The following is a 12,018-nucleotide window of genomic DNA, read 5'->3' as shown; positions in this document are numbered from 1 at the left end:
GTCACAAGGTGAAGTAGTTTCAGTTGGTAGAGGGCATGCAAGGGTTTATAGTATGGAGAACCAACTACCAGTTAAGAGGAATAAAACTTCTCACATAGAACATGCGAGAACAGCTGTTCAGCAGGACAAACCTTGTATGGGTGTCAAAGGTCCATCAATCTTGTTTCTTTTAATGTATTTTGACATTGTAAACAATTTTGTTGTTGACTATATGCACTCTGTATGTTTGGGTGTTGCACGCCAGGTAGCAGGTCTATGGCTTGACAGTTCAAATCATGCCAAAAATTTCTACATTGGTAACTCCATAAAACACCTTAGTGACCGCCTTCAATGTATAAGACCACCAAAGGAAATCACACGTATTCCTGGTGCCTTGCAACACAGAAAAAGTTGGAAAGCTAGTGAATGGAGAGCATGGCTTCTCCATTATTCCTGTGTTGTGACAGTTGGGTTCCTAGGTAAACAATACCATGATCATTGGATGACACTTGTAACAGCTATGCATTTGTTGCTTGCAGACAAACTAGATGATGAATCTTTTCACCTATGTGAATCATTACTCATAGATTTTGTAGTTAAATTTCAACAGCTTTATGGAAAAGAGTGTATGACTTACAATGTCCATCAGTTGCTCCATGTAATGGATTGTGTGAAAAACTGGGGACAGCTCTGGGTGTATTCAACTTTTCCTTTTGAGAGCATGAATGGAAAGCTCACAAAAATGTTTCATGGCACAACTTGTGTGCATAAGCAGATATCAGAAAAGTTTATGTTGATTAAGTCATTACCATCATTATCAATTGGGGCCTTTACCAATAGCCCTAACCTTTTAAGCTTTTTCCAAAAAAATGTGTATGGTTTTGCTAAGGGTATTAAAGAGGCATATAATGAGACTGTATGTATTTTAGGCCTGCCTGTCAGACTTGCCCTCAACTTTGAACAGCTATGTTCATTGAATAATATTGGTGTAACATTAAAAGATAGAACTGTCCAGGCATACCCACGATTAGTTCTTCAGAATGGTTTATATTTCGTATCTGAACAGTTAAAGCATAAGAAACAAGAAAGAAATAATTCCTGCTTTCACTTAAGAGATGGTCAGATTGGGACCCTGCAGTTAGTGGTTGCAGTGTGTAAAAATGAATGTGAAGATGATATATGTAACTGTAAAAAAGAATTGTACTGTATATTTCGACGTTTAACATCTACTCGAATAATGTTTCAGTTAAATACAGGTATATATAAAGTTAAGGGGCATCAAATTAGAGAGGTTGAACTCACTAATGAATTGATAGCATGTAATTTATCTGATATAGCAAATAAGTATATTTACATGAAAATACAAAGAAAGACGTTTGTTTCACTTCTTCCAAATGCCATTGAGCTTGACTGAAAATTAATGTATAGCGTATATCAGCGTTTATTTTGGAAGTACATTTATTAAATTGTCTTAAACTGTAATTTACATTTGGATCAATTGAGTTGTTGATCAGAAGTGTTATTATGTGAGATAAATAAAATAAAGAACATTTTTACTGGAGATAAGTACTGAAGTTGTTCTTTGGATGCAAGGCCTTTTGTCTCAGACTGGAATTTCTGTAGGGTCTTTAAAATCCACCAAATTGTGTTTTTATGGAAATAACCATTATGAAATTTATAAAATTCTGTTGGCCCTAATAAAGTACAGCTTCTATAGAACTCTGTATCAATTCTATAGAAATCGTTTTCTATAGACTACTATTTATATAGAATTCTGTTGAGACTCTATAGAAGCTGTTTTCTATAGAGTACAACTTCTATAGAATTTATACTATTTCTATACAACTTCTATTGAAACTATTTTCTATAGAGTATTAGTTCTATAGCGTTCTATAGAGATTGTATAGAAAGAGGGGTTTATATAGGATTTTCTATAGAGTTTCTATAGAATTCTAAAAAACATTTTGACAAGGGGGGAACGTCTGGCCGAGCACTCTGTTGGGGAGGTCTTTAACTCCCACCTCCGGGAGAGCTTTTCCCAGCTTCCGAGGGAGGCGGGGGACATTGAGTCTGAGTGGACCATGTTCTCTACCTCCATTGTGGACGCAGCTGTTCGGAGCTGTGGCCGCAAGGTCTCCGGTGCCTGTCATGGCGGCAATCCCCGAACCCGGTGGTGGACACCGGAAGTAAGGGATGCCGTCAAGCTGAAGAAGGAGTCCTATTGGGCCATGTTGACCTCTAGGACTCCTGAGGCAGCCGACGGGTATCGGCAGGCCAGGCGTGCTGCAGCTCGGGCAGTTGCGGAGGCAAAAACTCGGAACTGGGAGGAGTTCGGGGAGGCCATGGAGAAGGACTATCGGTCGGCCTCGAAGAAATTCTGGTAAACCGTCCGGCGCCTCAGGAGGGGGAAGCAGTACTCTGCCAACACTGTTTACAGTGCGGGTGGGGAGCTGTTGACCTCGACTGGGGACATTGTCGGGCGGTGGAAGGAATACTTTGAGGATCTCCTCAATCCCACCATCATGTCTTCCACTGAGGAGACTGAGGCTGATGACTCAGAGGTGGACTCATCCATTACCCAAGCCGAAGTCACTGAGGTGGTTTGCAAGCTCCTCGGTGGCAAGGCACCGGGGGTGGATGAGATCCGCCCTGAGTATCTCAAGTCTCTGGATGTTGTGGGGCTGTCTTGGTTGACATGCCTCTGCAACATCGTGTGGCGGTTGGGGACAGTGCCTCTGGAGTGGCAGATTGGGGTGGTGGTCCCTCTTTTTAAGAAAGGGGACCGGAGAGTGTGCTCCAATTATAGGGGAATCACACTTCTCAGCCTCCCAGGGAAAGTTTATTCCAGGGTACTGGAGAGGAGAATTCGACCAATAGTCGAACCTCGGATCCAGGAGGAACAATGCGGTTTTCGTCCTGGTCGCGGAACACTGGACCAGCTCTATACCCTTCATAGGGTGCTCGAGGGTTCATGGGAGTTTGCCCAACCAGTCCACATGTGCTTTGTGGATCTGGAGAAGGCATTCGACCGTGTCCCCCATGGTATTCTGTGGGGGGTGCTTCGGGAGTATGGGGTTCGGGGCTCTTTGCTAAGGGCTGTCAGGTCCCTGTACGAATGGAGCAGGAGCCTGGTTTGCATTGCCGGCAGTAAGTCAAACCTGTTCCCAGTGCATGTTGGACTCCGGCAGGGCTGCCCTTTGTCACCGGTTCTGTTCATAATTTTTATGGACAGAATTTCTAGGCGTAGCCAGGGGCCAGAAGGAATCCTGTTTGGGAACCACAGGATTTCATCTCTGCTTTTTGCGGATGATGTTGTCCTGTTGGCTTCTTCAAACCAGGACCTTCAGCATGCACTGGGGCGGTTTGCAGTCGAGTGTGAAGCGGCTGGGATGAGAATCAGCACCTCCAAGTCCGAGGCCATGGTTCTCGACCGGAAAAGGGTGGCTTGCCCTCTCCGGGTTGGTGGAGAAGTCCTGCCTCAAGTGGAGGAGTTTAAGTATCTCGGGATCTTGTTCACGAGTGAGGGAAGGATGGAGCGTGAGATAGACAGGCGGATCGGTGCAGCCTCCGCAGTGATGCGGTCGCTTTACCGGTCCGTCGTGGTGAAGAAGGAGCTGAGCCAAAAGGCAAAGCTCTCAATTTACCGGTCGATCTACGTTCCGACTCTCACCTATGGTCATGAGCTTTGGGTAATGACAGAAAGAACAAGATCGCGGATACAAGCAGCTGAAATGAGTTTCCTTCGCAGGGTGGCTGGGCGCTCCCTTAGAGATAGGGTGAGAAGCACAGTCACTTCATCTCACACTGAAAAACAAATAGAAAAATCCAACCTTTAATTGAAATAAATTTATTCAGAGAAAAACAAATCCCTCTTCAAAAAATAATTATTATCCCTTCAGCACCTGAAACTGAATCACTTCAGTCACCTGTTTTAGTGTTCACATGTTCACCTGGGATAGAACAGAGAGAGAGAGAGAGAGAGAGAGAGGATAAAATGTAGAAAAGAGAAAAAGGATGAAAAGATAAGAAGTGTGACAGCCTGCTGGCCCTGCCTGCTTCTGTGGTTTCTGTTTGTTTTGTGTTTCAGTGGACGGTGCCACAGACCAGCAGCGTGACTCGAGACACCTGGGCCAATGTCTCCTCACTATAGTCAAGTTTATTTGTATAGTGCTTTTAACAATAAACATTGTCACAAAGCAGCTTTACAAAATTTGAATGACTTAAAACATGAGCTAATTTTATCCTGAATGTAGCAGGTGGAATTACCTCTTACTCCGCAGTTTCCCTGAGATCTGGTTGCATTGGGAGGGGCCAGTCCAATTAACCAATGGGGCGGACTTTTATTTATTATAATTACGCTGGAATGTGTCATCGTAGCTGCTTTCACTTCCTTTTGCTTCATTTCCGACCAACCGGGGGTTGAATTGGTGGCAAGGAGTACGCAATGGCCGGTGCTTCTTCCCATAAACGGGTGGTTTTGCTGATGCTGGTAAGCGAGTCTTTTTACCGTACTGCTCAACATTTGGGGACGTTTATTTGGGTAGGCTGTAACATTCATTTCCTTGTTGTGCAGTTTTCCTGCCGTGATTGCTCATGGCTCAACGTATGGCTGTTGCCTAAGGCATCCAATCTTCAAGTGCGTGCTGACGAGTTCCTTCTAACTAAACTGCTACGGAGTTTTCCTTGTGCCATCACGGGTTTGAGAAAGATCCACGTATGCAGTATCCACTCACTTGTGTTATAGGGCAGCGGCCGGTGTTGGCGTAACTCCACACCACCCTAGGCTGCTGTTCTGTTGAGCCTCGAATGCTGCTTCGTGGGTTTGCTGCTGTTCTTGCCAGCGCGTTTCTACCAAGTGCTGCTTTCTTTGATTGGTGCAGCTGCCTGTATGAAGAGGGCTGTGAAACCACCACAGTACTTTAACACTAGTTTTAACTTTTGTAGGGTGTGTGTGTGTGAGATTGTTTGTGTGCTTGATCATTATTCACCTATAATTAGTGTGCGTGTGTGTGCTTGGAGTGTGGTATGAGGGATATTTTTTTTCTGTTAAATTGGGTATTTTTTGTTTATTTGTTTTAGTCCTGCTCAGGCTTTACCTGTTGGCAGGAGGCTCTTTTTCTATAGCTGCGGATAGCCAGTGGGCTATCTTATTGGGCCTGATGCTTTTTTTATTTTCGTTATTTTGTTTATTTGGTTTAATGCTCGTGAGAGCTTTATTTTATGTGAATTTGTGTGTGGCCAGCAACCACGTCTGCTAACCTTTTCTGCCGTGGCAAGCAGCCTTTGGTTGCCAGTTGTATGTCAGTACTGGTGGGAGGCTATTGCAAGCTGTGGATCATCAGTGGTCCACGTAGTTCTCCTCCCTTAGTTCACATCGTGTGTGGTTGTGTGTTTTAATTGGTTAGTTTGTTGTGATCAAGTTGTATGTTATTTCTTTGTTTCTTTGTTTGATTTTCTTTTCTTATACTTTTTTCTGTTTATTTCCTTTTCAGGTGCTGAGTGCCCAAGGCAGGGTGGCAGCTGATCCCTTAGGTGGTGGTGTTCCCCTATTTTTCGTGTGTGTGTTCACGTGTGCCTGTGTGGAATTCTCCTTTTGTTGTGCTTTTGATTTATTTGATTTATTTTAATCTGTTTGCAGTGAGTGTGACACGTATGCTTGTTGGTGTGTCTCCTTGGATTCCTCCTTCGTTTCTTGGTATCTTGCCCCCTGCTGGTAGGCTTCAGCCCCGTTAATATTGATTTCTCCCTTATCCTTGCCCCACATACATGTCAGTTAAATCTTTGGATTGTGAGTGTGAATGAAAGTGATTGTTTGTGAAGAAAAGGAAAGAATTTTTATTTTTGTAAACATTGTAATAAAATAAAATAGCCTTTTTGTATTTTCATAACTTTGGTCTCTGGTGTCTTTAGTCAAACGAACCTTGCGTGTCAACATTGTGAAGTGTTTTCTGGTTAATATTCCTGGGGTGAAAGTCCCCTGGTGGCGTAGTCAGTAATTGCTCTTCTGTTTAAGGTCAAATTTAGTCAACACTTGCTTTTCTGCCCAAGGCCACACTAATCTATCCCCAATGAGCAAGCCTGTGGCGACGGTGGCAAGGGAAAAACTCCCTCAGATGACATGAGGAAGAAACCTCGAGCGGAACCAGACTCAAAAGGGAACCCATCTTCATTTGGGCAACAACAGACAGCATGACTATAATATTAACAGTTTTAACAAGAAGTCAGTTTCGTTGATGTTATAAACTCTTCATTGATGGGAACTTGAGTGCAAAACTGTTCATGACAACTGCAGTCCTAAAGTTAGCAAGTCAACTGTAGTCCTCAGCCATAAAAGCATTACTGTAAGAGTCCAGAGCATCCTCCAAGTGTGACTTTCAACTGTCCTCATGGGGCCGTCCTTCACAGGAGCAATGCGATGAGACTCCAACCAGACACAGTGCACCAGGATGGATCAGGCAGGTCCGAGGAGCAGAAGAGGTCAGCATATCGATCACAGGACCAACATGTAACTCAGAGGGAAAGATTTGGGGGGGAGGGGGAGAAAGAGGGGGAGAGAAAACACAAGTTGTTAGGTATGCCCAATGTCACCTGAAAAAGTAGGAACAGTATACATATTGCACTGAGTACAAGCAGGGACTCCGGCAACTAACTATGTCAGCATAACTAAAAGGGGAGAGCCAGAAGGTAACACAGGCATGAGGGAGCCCCAGGACATAAAGCAGCCAGCCACTACACCATCAACAAACTCGAGTGAGCAAGCAAGTGGGGACTGACAGCATCCATACATCCCAGTTTACCAAAACACTCTATGTCTGAGGACCCTCCAGATCTACACCTTTACCTCATAAACACCGTTAACACAAGGCTTGACTAAACAGATATGTTTTCAGATTAGACTTAAACACTGAGACTGTGTCTGATTCCCAAACACTACTTGGAAGGCTGTTCCATAACTGTGGGGCTTTGTAAGAAAAGGCTCTGCCCCCTGATGTAGCCTTCACTATACGAGGTACCAGCAGGTAGCCTGCACCTTTTGATCTAAGTAGGCGTGGCAGGTCATAGAGGAGCAGAAGCTCACTCAGGTACTGTGGTGCGAGACCATTTAGTGCTTTAAAGGTCAATAATAGTACTTTATAATCAATACGAAATTTGATTGGGAGCCAATGCAGTGTGGATAAGACGGGGTGATGTGGTCATATTTTCTAGTTCTAGTAAGGACTCTTGCTGCTGCATTTTGAACTAACTGGAGCTTGTTTATGCACTTATTGGAACATCCAGACAGTAAGGTATTACAATAATCCAACCTGGAGGGAACGAAAGCATGAACTAGTTTTTCCGCATCACGTAGTGACATTAAATTTCTTATCTTAGCAATATTTCTGAGATGAAAGAAAGCTATCTGGGTAATGTTATCAATGTGAGTTTCGAATGAAAGACTGGGGTCAATAATCACCCCGAGGTCTTTTACTGCTGCACGTGAAGGAACAGAAAGGCCATCCAGAGTTACTGTGTAATCAGAAAACTTACTTCTAGCTGCATGTGGTCCTAGTACAAGCACTTCAGTCTTGTCAGAGTTAAGCAGAAGGAAGTTAATAAGCATCCAGTGTCTAATGTCCTTTACACATTCCTCAATTCTATTAAGCTGGTGTCTCTCATCAGGTTTTGCAGAAACATACAACTGTGTGTCATCAGCATAACAGTGGAAACTAATACAATGTTTACAAATAATATCACCCAGAGGTAACGTATATAAAGAAAAAAGCAGTGGACCCAAGACAGAACCTTGTGGAACACCAAACTTTACCTCAGTACGTCTAGAAATATCACCATTTATATTAACATACTGATAGCGATCAGTTAAATAAGAGCTGAGCCAGGAGAGGGCCGTTCCCTTAACTCCCACAACATTTTCTAATCTATCCAGGAGAATGGAATGATCAATGGTATCAAATGCTGCACTAAGGTCAAGCAACACAAGTAGCGAGACACAGCCCTGATCAGACGCCAACAGTAGGTCGTTTACTACTTTAACCAGAGCTGTCTCTGTGCTATGATGAGGTCTAAATCCTGACTGATACATTTCATGGATGTTATTCCTATGTAAATATGAGCATAACTGCTGTGCCACAGCTTTTTCAAGGATCTTGGAGATAAAGGGGAGGTTTGATATGGGTCGATAATTGGACAGCTGATAGGGATCAAGGTCAGGTTTTTTTAATCAGGGGTTTGATAACTGCTAGTTTAAAGGATTTGGGTACATAGCCAATTGTAAGAGAAGAATTTATTATTTTTAGAAGCGGTTAATTAATTTTTAATCAGGGGTTTGATAGCTGCTAGTTTAAAGGATTTGGGTACATAGCCAATTGTAAGAGAAGAATTTATTATTTTTAGAAGCGGTCAATTAATTCAGGTATTATCTGTTTGAATAGACGTGTAGGTAAGGGATCTAGTACGCAAGTTGAGGCTTTATAAAATCCCACCCTTTCTCAGTTCATAGAGCTTATCTCTCCCAGGCAGCGTTTTATTGTTTTGTCTCATGTGTCACACAACACTATACATTCCATTCATCCATGCATACATTTCTCTGAGCTGACTTTAGTGACTTTCACACTCCATGGTGTTATTTTGTCCTTTTTCCACAATTGGGGTGTACTTGATGGTTAAACTAAATTTGTTATTTATTGGCCTTATCCCTGAGAGAGAGAGAGAGAGAGAGAGAGAGGTAAACATGGAGAAAAATGGAAAGGGGATGAAAAAGTTACAATGCAGTATAAAGACCAAAGACACACACTACTGTGTGTGTGTGTGTGTGTGTGTGTGTGTGTGTGTGTGTGTGTGTTAAACCTGGGTACTTACAGAGTACTGTATGTTCATCTTGAAGAGGATATTTTAGTGTGTATGTAAGAGTCAGTCAACGGGAAAGACAGACAGAGAGACAGATGGTCTGACACAGAGCAAGACACACAGGAAGACAGATAATGTAGTCTGAGACAGAGACAAGAACACAGTCACAAAGAACACAGTGGGAGACAAAGAGAAAGACTTGGAGACAGACAGACAGACAGACAGACAGGAAGACAGGAGACAGAAAGCCAGAGAGAGAGAGAGAGAGACAGGCAGGGCACAGTGAGACAAGAAACAGGAGACAAACAGAGACAGATAGAGATAAAAGCAGAGGCTGCGTAAGGCATTACATCACAAAAATACCCAGCATTACTTTGTGTATGTACAGTACATGGTGGTGTACAGAAACCGACAATAGGACAATTTTTGTGTGTGTGTGTGTGTGTGTGTGTGTGTGTGTGTGTGTGTGTTTTTCATAGTCTGCTGTGTGTACATCACCCCATGTGATGTTATCATCATGTGGAATTTCTTCTGTGGCTACACAGTGTCACCTTGGTATTTGACATGCTCCATCAACACGCACAACTCTACACAGACACAAAATTCAATTAAAAATACTTCAGCCTTTAGTTTTATTTAGACCGCAGCAGAAAGATCTGCTGTGCCTGAGATTCAGAAATGCTCGGGACAATGTAGTTTACTCTACTGCGCTATTTGATCAATAAAAGACATGTTCAAAGACATGCAGTTAGGTTAACGTGGGGCGGCCTTGGGTTGAAGTGCCCTTGAGCAAGGTACCGAACCCCTGACTGCTCCCCGGGCGCTATAGTGTGGCTGCCCACTGCTCTGGGTGTGTGTGCATGTGTTCACTGCTTCATATGGATTAAATGCAGAGGATGAATTTCACTGTGCTTGAAGTGTGCATGTGACAAATAAAGGTTAAAAGAAAGAAAGAAAGAAAGAAAGAAAGAAAGAAAGAAAGAAAGAAAGAAAGAAAGAAAGAAAGAAAGAAAAGATGTTCACAGCTGAAAAGTTATTTGATTCAGAAAACAGCGTCTTTACCACCACACTACTCAGAAATGTAGTTAAATGAGTAACACTGCTACTTATCGCAGAGCTCCTGACCAACACTACTAGCGAACTCGACTCTGTGAGGAAATGAGGATTGTTGATGAGGAACTGTGGGATTTGGTGTTGGATGAATGAACTCTACACAGACAGGGATATGACTTTTAATCACACTGTAGATTAAAACTACCAAGTAGAATAGCAATGCACCATCAATTCCCCTCCCACACCAAGGATACAAACCCTCACTTTACACAAACAAGTGGCTCAGTCTCTCTCACACATGCAAAACTGTATCACACACAATACTGTGGTAAATCCATTTCCATTATATACAGCTGTGTTGTCAGTTAGCATGCTGTACATAACCAGCTGCTAGTAAATTGACGGAATGAGGAAGTTGAATATTTATTTGTCAAAATAATACTTGGCAATTAAAATGTTTGCAGTGGAACACCTTACATACAGTCTTATTTCACAATAAATTTATAAAAGTGTGGGTTTGACTCCTTTCACTAATACATGCTGGCGCTTGAATAATAATAATAATAATAATAATAATAATAATAATAATAATAATAATAATTTCAATAAGTATAGCACCTTTCACAAACCCAAGGACGCTTTACACAGGAGTTATACAAAAAAAAAAACACACTAGGAAGAGTAGTGTGAGGTAAAGTGGAAAATTTCCAGGTTAGCTTTGAAGAGAGTGGAACATTCACAAAAACAAAATTAATTTGCAACACATTGCCAAAAATCAGAAGCACAATTTGAGAAAACATAAAAAAAAGAAAATGCCGGAGAGAAGAGGCAGCAAACTCGTGCACTATGTACAGAAATGGAAGCGCTCTGCAACAAGATTGGTAGTTAGATTAGATTAGATTAGATTAGATTAGATTAGATTAGATTAGATTAGATTAGATTAGATTAGATTAGATTAGGGCAACTTTTTACTTTGAGTCCATTTCAGAGCCCACAAAAGTACATTTTCTGTATTTTTGTACTTTTACTTGAGTAAAGAAGTTCAATCAGTACTTTTACTTTTACACTACTAGTACACAAGGGTTTTTTTTTTTTTTTGCACAAGCATCTGTACTTCTATTTAAGTAAAGGATGTGTGTTCTTTTGTGACCTCTGTTGCTCACACACTTTGTTGCCTTTGGGAGAATGGTCAAAACCTCACCGAAAGAGCTCCAGGAAGTGCTCATAAGAGGTGGTTTGCTTTCCTCCATGGGTCTAGATGGCAGTAGCCCAGGTAAGTGCCTTATCTGTGAGCAAGTGGATGAACCGAGTGATCTTCGTCATCTCCATCACTGCCTCTTGACTGGAGAAATACAAGAAGCATTGAAGCATGAAACCTTCGCATGAAGTGGGATCATCTGAATATTTGTTGGGGTGAGCAACCAGCGATGGAGGAGACTGAGAAGGTACGCTAAATTACACTAGTACACTAGCTGGATAGAATGCTAACTGTCCAGGTGTAATGTTCAGATATATGATACAAAGACTACACACAAATACACTTCAGTACACTATAGTAGAGTAACTTTATTATCCAGGACCATACTCAAATGTACTCAATTACTGTATAGGATAGACAATTTACCTTCCAGGCCCAAACTCAAATACACTACACTACAGCAAAGTAGAGTAAATTTACTATACAGGTCCATGCTGAAATACACTTTACCACATTTACTTTCCATGGCCATGCTCAAATATACTTTCCTATACTATAATTACTATCGTGGGGCAGCTACACTGTTGTCTGAGTGACACTACTGGGTGTGAATAAGTCCTGGTTTGTGTTGATGTGGCATGCTATTGCTCCCACTCCTGTCCTCTCTTCAGCTGAAACCACCTCAAGTCTTTCTCTGCTACTTCTGATTTGGAAAGCATGGCTGTAATTCTGCTTAGCCCACTCATGCCCAGAATACCATGGACCATGCTGAGGGAATGATGTGCAAACCCACTGCAGCCAAGCATGATTGTTATGCACCTGGATCTCCACCCTTTCCTGTGACAGTCCTCTACCATCTCAGCATTTCTGGTCTTCTTCCTCTCCTGTGCCTTCCCTCATCCTCTCCTCACAAGGCACAGTGAGCTCCAGCAGGATGATCAGTT

The sequence above is a fragment of the Neoarius graeffei genome, chromosome 5 (genome assembly GCF_027579695.1).
Source record: "Neoarius graeffei isolate fNeoGra1 chromosome 5, fNeoGra1.pri, whole genome shotgun sequence".
In the NCBI taxonomy this organism is placed as follows: domain Eukaryota; kingdom Metazoa; phylum Chordata; class Actinopteri; order Siluriformes; family Ariidae; genus Neoarius; species Neoarius graeffei.
The sequence above is the reverse complement of the archived record's forward strand: the minus strand, read 5'-3'. Positions refer to the sequence as shown.